The 12,501-nt window shown below is 35.2% G+C and overlaps 1 protein-coding gene across 1 annotated transcript in view; it reads right to left on the bottom strand.

Annotated features, from left to right (window-relative positions):
* Positions 1–11,619, bottom strand: part of syngap1b (synaptic Ras GTPase activating protein 1b) — a 251,493-nt gene extending 239,874 nt beyond the window's left edge. The window contains exons 1-2 of the mRNA XM_087284921.1: positions 11,510–11,619; positions 9,161–9,245 (exon numbers count right to left, since the gene is read on the bottom strand). The gene's annotated coding sequence lies outside the window, so the exon portion shown is untranslated. The remainder of the gene's footprint in view (positions 1–9,160; positions 9,246–11,509) is intronic.
* Between the last annotated feature and the right edge of the window lie 882 nt (positions 11,620–12,501).

Here is a 12,501-nt window from a genome sequence, read left to right as displayed (position 1 = left end):
GGCAAACAGGTGAGATATCTGAGAAAGCCAGACAAAAGAGGACTGCAGTATACATTACAGGGGTATATTCACAACATAATAGCAACTGATTAGAAAATAATTTTATCAAAATTGAAGCAAGGTTAGCCTAGCCACCTCATACGCTGAACATTCAACAGCATAGTTCATGCACAGCAGGAGAGGTGAAATTATAAAATAATCTAATAACCTAAGAAACTGATGGATTTGTGCCGAATATTAGCATCATTGACCCATAACAGTGTACAGTACCTATTACTGTCAGCATGTTTGTGTGCTCTTTATCCAGTTTTTATTCAAATTTGCAGTTAAGTGGAAGAAAAAAAATTGAAATGCAAATCAAAGTATAAATAACAGAAGTGAACAAATAGATTTTTCCTACCAGCAAATAGTAGTGTATGTATTTATATGCGTTACAATAGCGAGGGTTTAAACTAAGCAGTGCTCACAGGGTTCAACGCTAAGGATTTTTTCTACTACTTGCCCTGCCCAAATTTTCACTGGCCCCACCAAAAAAAAAAAAAAGAAGTTAATCGCTATTTGAATGTGCGTGTGTGTGTGTGTATACACACACACACACACACACACAGTTGATTTCAGAATTATTAGTTCCCCTAAATTATTAGCACCCCTATTTATTTTTTTCCCCAATTTCTATTTAACAGAGAACAGATTTTTTCAGCACATTTCTAAACATAATAGTTTTAATAAATCATCTCTAATAACTGATTTATTTTATCTTTGTCATGATGACTGTAAATAATATTTTACTAGATATTCTTCAAGACACTTCTATACAGCTTAAAGTGACATTTAAAGGCTTAACTAGGGTAATTAGGTTAACTAGGCAGGTTAGGGTAATTAGGCTAGTTATTGTATAATGATGGTTTGTTCTGTAGACAGTCTGAAAAACAATTAGCTTAAGAGGCTAATAAATTTTACCTTAAAATGGTTTAAAAAATGTTTTTATTCTAGCCAAAATAAAACAAATAAGATTTTGTTCAGAGGAAAAAATATTATCAGACAAAATATCAACATTTCTTTGCTTTGTTAAACATCATTTAGGAAATATTTTAAAAACAAAAAACAAAAAACAAAAGGGGGCTAATAAATCTGTATATATATTTACGGTAATTTTTAAAATGTTTAAGGAAAACTATTCAGTTCATCAAGGCTATATTTATAAATGTAAAAAAGGTGTAATTGTTAAATATTTATTAAAATTTTAAATAACTGCTTTGTTATTGTATTTAGTTTCAAATAAAATAGTTACTCCAGACATTATTGATTTTATAACTATTACCATTAATAAATATAATAATAATTAATATTAGTGATTTCTGAAGGATCATGTGACTGGAGTAATGAAGCTGAAATCTCATCTTTAAAATCACTGGAATAAATGAATAAATTAAATGATAAACTACTTTTGAACAGTTATTTTATAGTGCAACATTTCACAATTTGTATTTATGATGAAATAATTGCAGCCTTGGTGAGCAGAAGAAGCTTATTTTAACATATTTAATCACACTGACCCCAAACGTTTGTGTATTGTGTATAGAATATTTTATAAGTGAAAATGTGCACTTTAATTTAACAACCCACAGACATCGTCACCAAATACAAATCGAGGTCAGACTTTCTCATATATACAGAGCCTCATTTCAATTGTCAGGTTTTGTAGAAATCGATCAATTGAATTAATCAATCTATTAAAGAAACGTTGACTATAATTCTGTATTTTAGGCTTAAATTATAGAGAGACATAGCAGATGAACCGATACTGTATCAGATCAATGTAAATCTTTCTTTCGAGCTGTCAGTGCGGAAATGAACAAAACAACAGGCCTAATACAACATTTTATACGATTAAAATATGGAAAAAATTAACAGATAGTAATTTCGGTCAATTTTCCTGACGGATAAACCGAGATCAGGCTGGATAAACAGCTCTCGGTAATATTTCAGCATGCTTTCACTTTCGCATTTACCGGTAAGAATGACATCTCGCCCTGCTCATCATTCCCTCTTTATATAGCCGTATATATGGCTATTACACGATCATAATACACTGTGATATAGCCTGGGTCGTTAGTTCGTTGCATTGTTTTGTTTTCTCGCTACAATCGATACGCTCAATAGGACAGAGACCGCGTCTCATTCAGGCGATCTTGGACTGATTGATTTGGCGCGGATGCGAGCGCAACTGCTGGATATATGCCAAAAAAAACGCGCTAACGGGTGAAACGAGACAGACTCCGAAACAAACGTCTATGTGTGAAAGCACCGTAAGATTGTATTTGCACTCAATTGACAGACAGTCGCAGCACGCAGCTCTGGCTCGATCTGGCAGGCAAAAAGGAAGCAGCTGGCCCGATCGAGCCAGTAACATTTTGTACACTGGCCCGAGTGTCTCGCACGCTGGCCCCGGGCCATCGGGCAGTCCTTATTGTCGAGCCCTGGCTCATAATATCGAGTGGGAAAAAAAAGAAAAAGACCGCTGGGAAGCATAACCTGCTTTGTTTTTTTTTTTTTGTTTTTTTTTTTTTTTGTTTTTTTTATAAGAAACACAGTTTAGATCTGTTTAGGATAAGAGGAGTGTGAGTTATTGCCACCTATCACTGAATGTGAATATCGAAAACAAAACCAACTTAGCTGTTAACTCCTTTACCGCCCCTCACACAGCTTGATCCACGCTGGCATTTCTCCTCTTGGGCTTTGGTTTTGAAAAGGGAAAAAATCCCACCACCCAGTCCAAACTTTTAGGATAGCGGGTGTCAGATTTTCACAATCCAATTGCGCAACGATTTGGCTTGTTTCCCTCGCTCGAAAGCTTGACAGAGCCTCTGCCCGTAGCTACGATTGGTAAGCCGCGATTGGTGGGTGGCGGTTTTTGGGCGCGGCTTAGCGAAGGGTCAGTTTAACAGGATCCCGTGAGAGCAAAAGCACTAAAGGTATGAGACGCCATCGTAAACAAAAGTCAAGCGAACGCAAAGAGACTGAATGCACGAGAGAGAGAGAGAGAGAGAGAGAGAGGTGTATGTTGTATGTGTGAGAGAGAGAGAGAGAGAGAGAGAGAGAGAGAGAGAGAGAGAGAGAGAGAGAGAGAGAGAGAGAGCGAGTATTGGCACGCGCGTATTGGCTCGATCTCAAGTTCAAATTCAAATTCTCTCTGCGTTCGCTTGACTTTTGTCCACTCCCGCGCCTCATAGTAGTCACGTTGGATACTGTCGAATCAAAACAATCTACCGTGCTTTGATTGGACGTCATGCCGAAAGCGCGCATGCTCACACACACGCGCGCGCGCGCATGCTGTCACACACGCACACATAAACGGAGAGAGAGAGAGAGCGGTCTATGTCAACATACTTTTTTATCGTTGGGCTTTTCATGGGAAGCAGCAAGTCTTTACAAGTCAATAGGGGCAAGTCCTAGTCAAAGTCCGAGTCATTTATGTTCAAGTCCAAGTCGAGTTGCAAGTCTTTTTATATTTTGTCAAGTCGAGTCTAAAGTCATCAAATTCATGACTCGAGTCTGACTCGAGTCCAAGTCACATGACTCGAGTCCACACCTCTGCACACTCCTCTTATCCTAAACAGATCTAAACTGTGTTTCTTATAAAAAAAACAAAAAAAAAAAAAAAAAAAAACAAAGCAGGTTATGCTTCCCAGCGGTCTTTTTCTTTTTTTTCCCACTCGATATTATGAGCCAGGGCTCGACAATAAGGACTGCCCGATGGCCCGGGGCCAGCGTGCGAGACACTCGGGCCAGTGTACAAAATGTTACTGGCTCGATCGGGCCAGCTGCTTCCTTTTTGCCTGCCAGATCGAGCCAGAGCTGCGTGCTGCGACTGTCTGTCAATTGAGTGCAAATACAATCTTACGGTGCTTTCACACATAGACGTTTGTTTCGGAGTCTGTCTCGTTTCACCCGTTAGCGCGTTTTTTTTGGCATATATCCAGCAGTTGCGCTCGCATCCGCGCCAAATCAATCAGTCCAAGATCGCCTGAATGAGACGCGGTCTCTGTCCTATTGAGCGTATCGATTGTAGCGAGAAAACAAAACAATGCAACGAACTAACGACCCAGGCTATATCACAGTGTATTATGATCGTGTAATAGCCATATATACGGCTATATAAAGAGGGAATGATGAGCAGGGCGAGATGTCATTCTTACCGGTAAATGCGAAAGTGAAAGCATGCTGAAATATTACCGAGAGCTGTTTATCCAGCCTGATCTCGGTTTATCCGTCAGGAAAATTGACCGAAATTACTATCTGTTAATTTTTTCCATATTTTAATCGTATAAAATGTTGTATTAGGCCTGTTGTTTTGTTCATTTCCGCACTGACAGCTCGAAAGAAAGATTTACATTGATCTGATGCAGTATCGGTTCATCTGCTATGTCTCTCTATAATTTAAGCCTAAAATACAGAATTATAGTCAACGTTTCTTTAATAGATTGATTAATTCAATTGATCGATTTCTACAAAACCTGACAATTGAAATGAGGCTCTGTATATATGAGAAAGTCTGACCTCGATTTGTATTTGGTGACGATGTCTGTGGGTTGTTAAATTAAAGTGCACATTTTCACTTATAAAATATTCTATACACAATACACAAACGTTTGGGGTCAGTGTGATTAAATATGTTAAAATAAGCTTCTTCTGCTCACCAAGGCTGCAATTATTTCATCATAAATACAAATTGTGAAATGTTGCACTATAAAATAACTGTTCAAAAGTAGTTTATCATTTAATTTATTCATTTATTCCAGTGATTTTAAAGATGAGATTTCAGCTTCATTACTCCAGTCACATGATCCTTCAGAAATCACTAATATTAATTATTATTATATTTATTAATGGTAATAGTTATAAAATCAATAATGTCTGGAGTAACTATTTTATTTGAAACTAAATACAATAACAAAGCAGTTATTTAAAATTTTAATAAATATTTAACAATTACACCTTTTTTACATTTATAAATATAGCCTTGATGAACTGAATAGTTTTCCTTAAACATTTTAAAAATTACCGTAAATATATATACAGATTTATTAGCCCCCTTTTGTTTTTTGTTTTTTGTTTTTAAAATATTTCCTAAATGATGTTTAACAAAGCAAAGAAATGTTGATATTTTGTCTGATAATATTTTTTCCTCTGAACAAAATCTTATTTGTTTTATTTTGGCTAGAATAAAAACATTTTTTAAACCATTTTAAGGTAAAATTTATTAGCCTCTTAAGCTAATTGTTTTTCAGACTGTCTACAGAACAAACCATCATTATACAATAACTAGCCTAATTACCCTAACCTGCCTAGTTAACCTAATTACCCTAGTTAAGCCTTTAAATGTCACTTTAAGCTGTATAGAAGTGTCTTGAAGAATATCTAGTAAAATATTATTTACAGTCATCATGACAAAGATAAAATAAATCAGTTATTAGAGATGATTTATTAAAACTATTATGTTTAGAAATGTGCTGAAAAAATCTGTTCTCTGTTAAATAGAAATTGGGGAAAAAAATAAATAGGGGTGCTAATAATTTAGGGGAACTAATAATTCTGAAATCAACTGTGTGTGTGTGTGTGTGTGTGTATACACACACACACACGCACATTCAAATAGCGATTAACTTCTTTTTTTTTTTTTTTGGTGGGGCCAGTGAAAATTTGGGCAGGGCAAGTAGTAGAAAAAATCCTTAGCGTTGAACCCTGTGAGCACTGCTTAGTTTAAACCCTCGCTATTGTAACGCATATAAATACATACACTACTATTTGCTGGTAGGAAAAATCTATTTGTTCACTTCTGTTATTTATACTTTGATTTGCATTTCAATTTTTTTTCTTCCACTTAACTGCAAATTTGAATAAAAACTGGATAAAGAGCACACAAACATGCTGACAGTAATAGGTACTGTACACTGTTATGGGTCAATGATGCTAATATTCGGCACAAATCCATCAGTTTCTTAGGTTATTAGATTATTTTATAATTTCACCTCTCCTGCTGTGCATGAACTATGCTGTTGAATGTTCAGCGTATGAGGTGGCTAGGCTAACCTTGCTTCAATTTTGATAAAATTATTTTCTAATCAGTTGCTATTATGTTGTGAATATACCCCTGTAATGTATACTGCAGTCCTCTTTTGTCTGGCTTTCTCAGATATCTCACCTGTTTGCCAAAAATGACTAATTAAATCCTTGGGAATGTCTGACCCCAGCGCATACACACTGTAATAGATGTGCCAGGCATGAAAGCTTGACAGGCGTAGTAGCAACAGTAACTAAGGAGGGCGAGGCTTAGCGAAGGGTTATTCCAAGAATGTTGATATGGTTTCTTTCTTGCTTTACTATTTATTAACAATACACAAAAAACTAAAAGGTTAAGGTAAATTCTTTAATAAATTCTAGTGTTTTTGAGTTTTATACTTATGTTTTAGGCTAGTATTATTTACGACTTGTTAATGAATGCTTCATAATACAGTAGTATTACCAATAGTGAACAGATAAAATAATACAAAGTGTAGTTTTACTACAGTAAAGTGTAGTGATTTGTAGTATAAAATACCCTATATTGTAAAATAATACAGCACTGGGTAATTTGTTTATATTACACTTGTGTTACCATAGCAACTATAGTATTACCACAACTGATCAATTGAAGTTCTTTACTGTAGTAGGCTACTGTTCAAAACACAGTACATGCCAATATACGTGTTCAGGGGCCCTGTGGAACAGCTTTCCTCAAAATGAAGAGGATGACATGGAAAATGTCCTCCACAATCTCATCAGCAAAGTGGAAGCCAGCAGACACTAGTTTACTTTATTTTAGCTGCCATGATAAAATGAGATTGATAGTGAGATTACAGTAGACTATAATACCTTTTCAAGTGTTTCCTTATTTTTATCACAGTTACATTTCTGCTTGCATTAGTTTTTGTTTAAATGCTTTTAAAATAAAATGTATTCTTTACATCCAACATCTATTCCAGGGGTGCCTTATAGTGGTGTAAACCCCTTTACAAGGGGTGTTACCCCTGTGTAAACTCTAGCCACCCCTGTGGCCAACCCGATATGATTTTGCTGTTGACATTATTTATTTAAATCTACTTACATAAATGCAATACAATGCAATATTTCAATAAATAAATAGCCACTAAAAAATGATTGTGGATTGATTGGTGCCACTGACGTAGCTGGCCTCTTCTGGCCCCCCTTAAGCAAATTTTCAGGGGGGCACCACTGGTCTATTCTCTGTCTTTAAGTGTTTGAAACTGAAAATATCTCATCATATAAAACAACCAAAAATGTTATGGTTTATTAGATTAAACATTTAATATACAAGTCTATTTTAGTATTTTGGTTATTGTTATTAAACAGTGCAGCAATATGAATCATATCAAAAAGCATGAAAGGAAGAGGGAACACGACACAAATTGTGAGTTTGCATATAATCTCTGAGAGCGCTCAAGAAAATTTGTGTGTGAGCAGTGCATATTTGAGAGCGAGAGAAAATTTGAGAACTCGCAATCAGTTTTGTCCACAAAAAGAGGAAATCCGTGCACGAGCATCACACAAGGTAGAGAGCAAAGCTCTTCAACGCTATGTGAAGAAAACAACATTATTGTTTGTATGAAGTAGCCTACTTCATTAACAATATGTGCTACCATTTTACATTGCTGCAAGACAGATTTGCACACACGAGATTCAATTGACAAAATTTCAATTTCACTCAATTTAACTTTGCGGCATATACAGGAGTTGGTCTACTGCTGCCTCATTGAGGTTATGTAATCTTGGTTAATCACAAGTTGATCACCGAAGACATAACATACGGGCACAACTAAACTTAATGAATTAGACAGCAGTAGACCTGCAATTTCTGTGTGATGAGGCAAAATGGAGTCTTTTTTTGGTGGAACTCGTTCTTGTGCATTATGCTGTGGAGACGAGACGCAGCACTGTTCAGTACTTTTTCAGAAAATTGCATTTGTATTTTTATATATCTGAGCAATGTTCTTTAATAAAAAAAGGTTTGTTTAATTAATACAGATCTTACAACCATACCTAGTCTGTATATATTTTATTTTTCTGTTAAAAAGACTCGAAAAGACTCGAAAATCAAACTGCAGGACTTTGGACTTGACTTGAGACTTGTTGCCTTTGACTCGGGACTTGACTCGGGACTTGCCTGTCTTGACTCGGGACTTGACTCGGGACTTGAGGGCAATGAATTGAGACTTACTTGTGACTTGCCAAACAATGACTTGGTCCCACCTCTGATATATATATATATATATATATATATATATATATATATATATATATATATATATATATATATATCACCAAATTGATCACATATTAATCAGATTAGCCTACTATTCCATTACTGTGGATTCTGAAGTTACACAGTAGATGTGAAATATTGGTCAATTTTATCATTTTACATTCAAAGTGCATTTATTTTATTAGCTATTTTTATTTTGTGCTCTATTTTTGAATGCGTGACACTTCTAATAACTTTCAAGAAATCCTGAAAACAGTTTGATGTAGTAGGCATGGGACAAAAACTGGTTTCAAGGTTTACCGTGGTTTGAAAAAGATCACTAAAATAGTTGTTTTAAATGTTTATTAAAATCTAATAAATATATATATATATATATATATATATATATATATATATATATATATATATATATATATATAGGGAAAATGTGTCGTTTTTTACCCAGAAATTAAAAGGAGATATTTTAGAGCAGTGATAACAAAACCAAGATACTTTTATCCAAGGTTATCATACCGTCAGAATCTCACAGCGGCCCATGCCTATAATGCAGTTTTAAAGGGCTTTGGAAAATGTATGCTCTTTAGAAATAGTAATAGCTTATTGATATAACTGTTTGCCCCCCTGAAGCGCTGAATTTGTATTTGGTGGTATTTTGTTTTTCAGTGAATCATAACCAGAACTTTTTTGGGCCAAGTTACGGGTGACCCTTGTAAAATTTCTTAATGGATTAAAATTTATGATTATATGCGCTCTCCCCATTGAATACATATTTATAAAATCATGCACAGATTTTAGCTTGTAGTTCACACAAAAGTCTTGAAATAGGCATACACTCACCGGCCACTTTATTAGGTACACCTTACTAGTACTGGGTTGGACCCGCTTTTGTCTTTAATCCTTCATGGCAAAGATTCAACATGCACTGTAAAAACAAAATGACAAAAAGTCAAGACAACAAATACATTCATGTTGTGTTAATCAGATTTGAAATTTTTTGTAATTTTATTTTTAAAATATACAAAGTTGAGCTTAATATTTTTAGTCAGCTTGATTGATGCAAGTTGAGATGATAGAAAAGTTAATTTGATTTAGCTAAAAAATTTAAGGCAGCAACATTTTTTTTACAGTGTGGTATTGGAAATATTCCTCAGAGTTTGGTCCATATTGACATGATAGCATCATGTAGTTGCTGCAGATTTGTCGGCTGCACATCCATGATGCGAATCTCACGTTCCACCACATACCAAAGGTGCTCTATTGGATTGATTTCTGGTGACTGTGGAGGCTATTTGAGCACAGTGAACTCATTGTCGTGTTCAAGAAACCAGTCTGAGATGATTTCCGCTTTATGAAACGGCACGTTATCCGGCTGGAAGTAGCCAACAGAAGATGGGTACACTGTGGTCATAAATACTCGGGTAGACTGTGGCGTTGACTCGATGCTCAATTGGTACTAATGGGGCCAAAGTGTGCCAAGAAAATATCCCCCACACCATTACACCACCACAACCAGCCTGAAGCGATGGTACAAGGTAGGACGGATTCATGCTTTCATGTTGTTGATGGCAAATTCTGACCACAACATCTGAATGTCGAAGCAGAAATCAAGACTCATCAGACCAGAAAATTTGTATGATAAGGTTAATATTATTAGCCCCTTAAGAATATATATATATATATATATATATATATATATATATATATATATATATATATATATATATATATATATATATATATATATATATATATATATCATTTGGCTACAGAAAAAACACTGCAATGACTTGCCTAATTAACTTAATTTGCCAAGTTAACTTTTATTAACCTGGTTAAAACTTTAAAAGCCACTTTAAATTGTTTTTCACCTCAGGCCATATCCAGTTGAAATAGCTAGCACATCAGTTGCTACCTGTTTTCTTGGGGTCATAAACAGCACAACACTCTTCTGTTTATTGTTTCTACAACAAATATGTAAATACTTATTTTTATTTTATTTCTTATTTGTTAAAGTCCACAATGCCTATATTGAACATAAGCCATCTAGATGCATATATTTTTTGTTTACTTTATTTCCCACTTATTTAAAGGTTCTTCCATTCTCTTCTGTTGAAATGTATGTACCATAAGCTCTTGTAAACCATACACACAAACACATAAATCCTTGTGTGTTTGCACACACTTGGTGTATAAAGCTCATTCTTATTCTGTATGTGTAACTTGAAAAATTGCAAAATTGATTGTCATCATTTTGACTGTCAGTTGTCAACTTTTTAATCAATATTTCCTTTTGTATATTTCTGGCTAAGGTATAAGCCCTCTAAAGACATAAGTTTTTTAGATTGGCTACAACAAATCAATGACTTGCCTGCCTTATAACAACGTGTCTATTTAACCTAAGCCTTTAAATTGAAATTTAAGCTGAATACCATGTTAAAAAATCACTAGCATACTGTTATTTAGGCCACTGTCATCATGGCAAAAGACAAAGTCTTGGTAAAAAAAAACATGACAGAAATATGATATATGGAATATAGCACAAGTTAAATATTGGATGTTTTTGTTTTTTGACCAGGACTAGATTAAGATCAAGAGTTTGAGAATACAATGGTGTAATAATAATGTAGCAATTAAATAATTCCTGAAGATGGCGGTAAGGCAACTGATGCAAACTAAGTTACTGCTAAACCTTAAGAAGAAGAATTATCTGTAGTCTTTAAAACGATTAGGCTTAGCCATGGACACAAAACTTATAATAATATTTTCAATAATGACATAACTGTGCAGAGATCGACAACTTGTACTACCATACATTCATGCATCCATTTCTGTTGAGATGGTTGAGATTCTCCAGACCTGAAACTAGGCCTGCTGCTGTCAAGGCAACCCGAGCCAAAATGGCGTTCAACACAAACACAGGGAGATTTACATTTACTCACTTAGCAGATGCTTTTATCCAAAGCGACTTACAAAAGGATAAAAGATAAAAGAAGCACTTCAAATCATCAGTAAGTATCAGTATATAATTGCTTTTTTTGTATGGGTCCTTTTAATTCTTTACCTCTTCGACAAGTCTATTATGTTATTTCTTCGAAATACTATAATTGTAAAACATATAATAAGCCATAGTTAAACTTCTAATAAGCGATATTAACATTTCCCTGAATGTGATACAAGTTTGCTCACCTGTTAGAGGAAGTGGGCGTTCGATGGTCGAGCACTGCTGCCATCTGCTGGATACGATTACACACACATCTGCCTCTCCACAGTGTTGCCACAAAGCTGACTTTTTTCAGGCCAAATGCACAAAAACGCGCAAATTTGTTCAACCAGACATGTTTTAATGACATAATTGAAATTAAAACCCGCCAAATCTGGCAACATTGATCTGACCTCACATAATTCTTGAAAAAGTTAACAAAAAATAAACAAAATGTACTTATTTTATTGAATTGTTTTGCTCATGCATGTGAAATAACGTTCTTTGTGGCTTTTTAAAATTTCGTTTACCTGCTGAAAAAAAGTTAAACCAGCCTAAACTGGTTGGCTGATTTTAGCTGGTTGATCAACATGGGTTTAGAGGGGTTTTAGCCATTTCCAGTCTGGTCTGGAAGACCACCCAAAACCAGCTATGTTCAATTTAATATAGCCTGGTCAAGCTGGTTTTAGCTCATCCAACTGGTATTTCAGCCTGACTAAGACTGGAAATTGCCAAAAGCCTCTTAAAATATGCTTGTCAACCAGCTATGTTCAATTTAATAGGCTGGTCAAACAGTTTTTTAGCTCATTCCAACTGGTATCTCAACCTGAGTTACTAAGACCAGGCTAGAAATTGCCAAAAGCCTCCTAAAACCATGCTCGTCGACCAGCCAAAACCATAGGTCCAGTTTAATGTAGGCTGATCAAGTTAGTTTTAGCTCATTCCAACTGGTATCTCAGCCTGATTAACCAAGACCAGGCTGTAAATTGCCAAAAGCCTTCTAAAACCATGCTCATCAACCAGCCAAATCCTAGGTCCAGTTTAATCTAGGCTGTTCAAGTTGGTTTTAGCTCATTCTAACTGATATCTCAGCCTGATTAACTAAGACCAGGCTGTAAATTGCCAAAAGCATCTTAAAACCATGCTCATCAACCAGCCAAAAGCAGATATGGCCAGCTTAGGCTGGTCAAGATGGTTT

This window comes from Danio rerio, chromosome 16 (genome assembly GCF_052040795.2).
Source record: "Danio rerio strain M-AB ecotype USA chromosome 16, GRCz13ab, whole genome shotgun sequence".
Lineage (NCBI taxonomy): Eukaryota > Metazoa > Chordata > Actinopteri > Cypriniformes > Danionidae > Danio > Danio rerio.
This window is presented reverse-complemented; position numbering and strand designations above follow the sequence as displayed.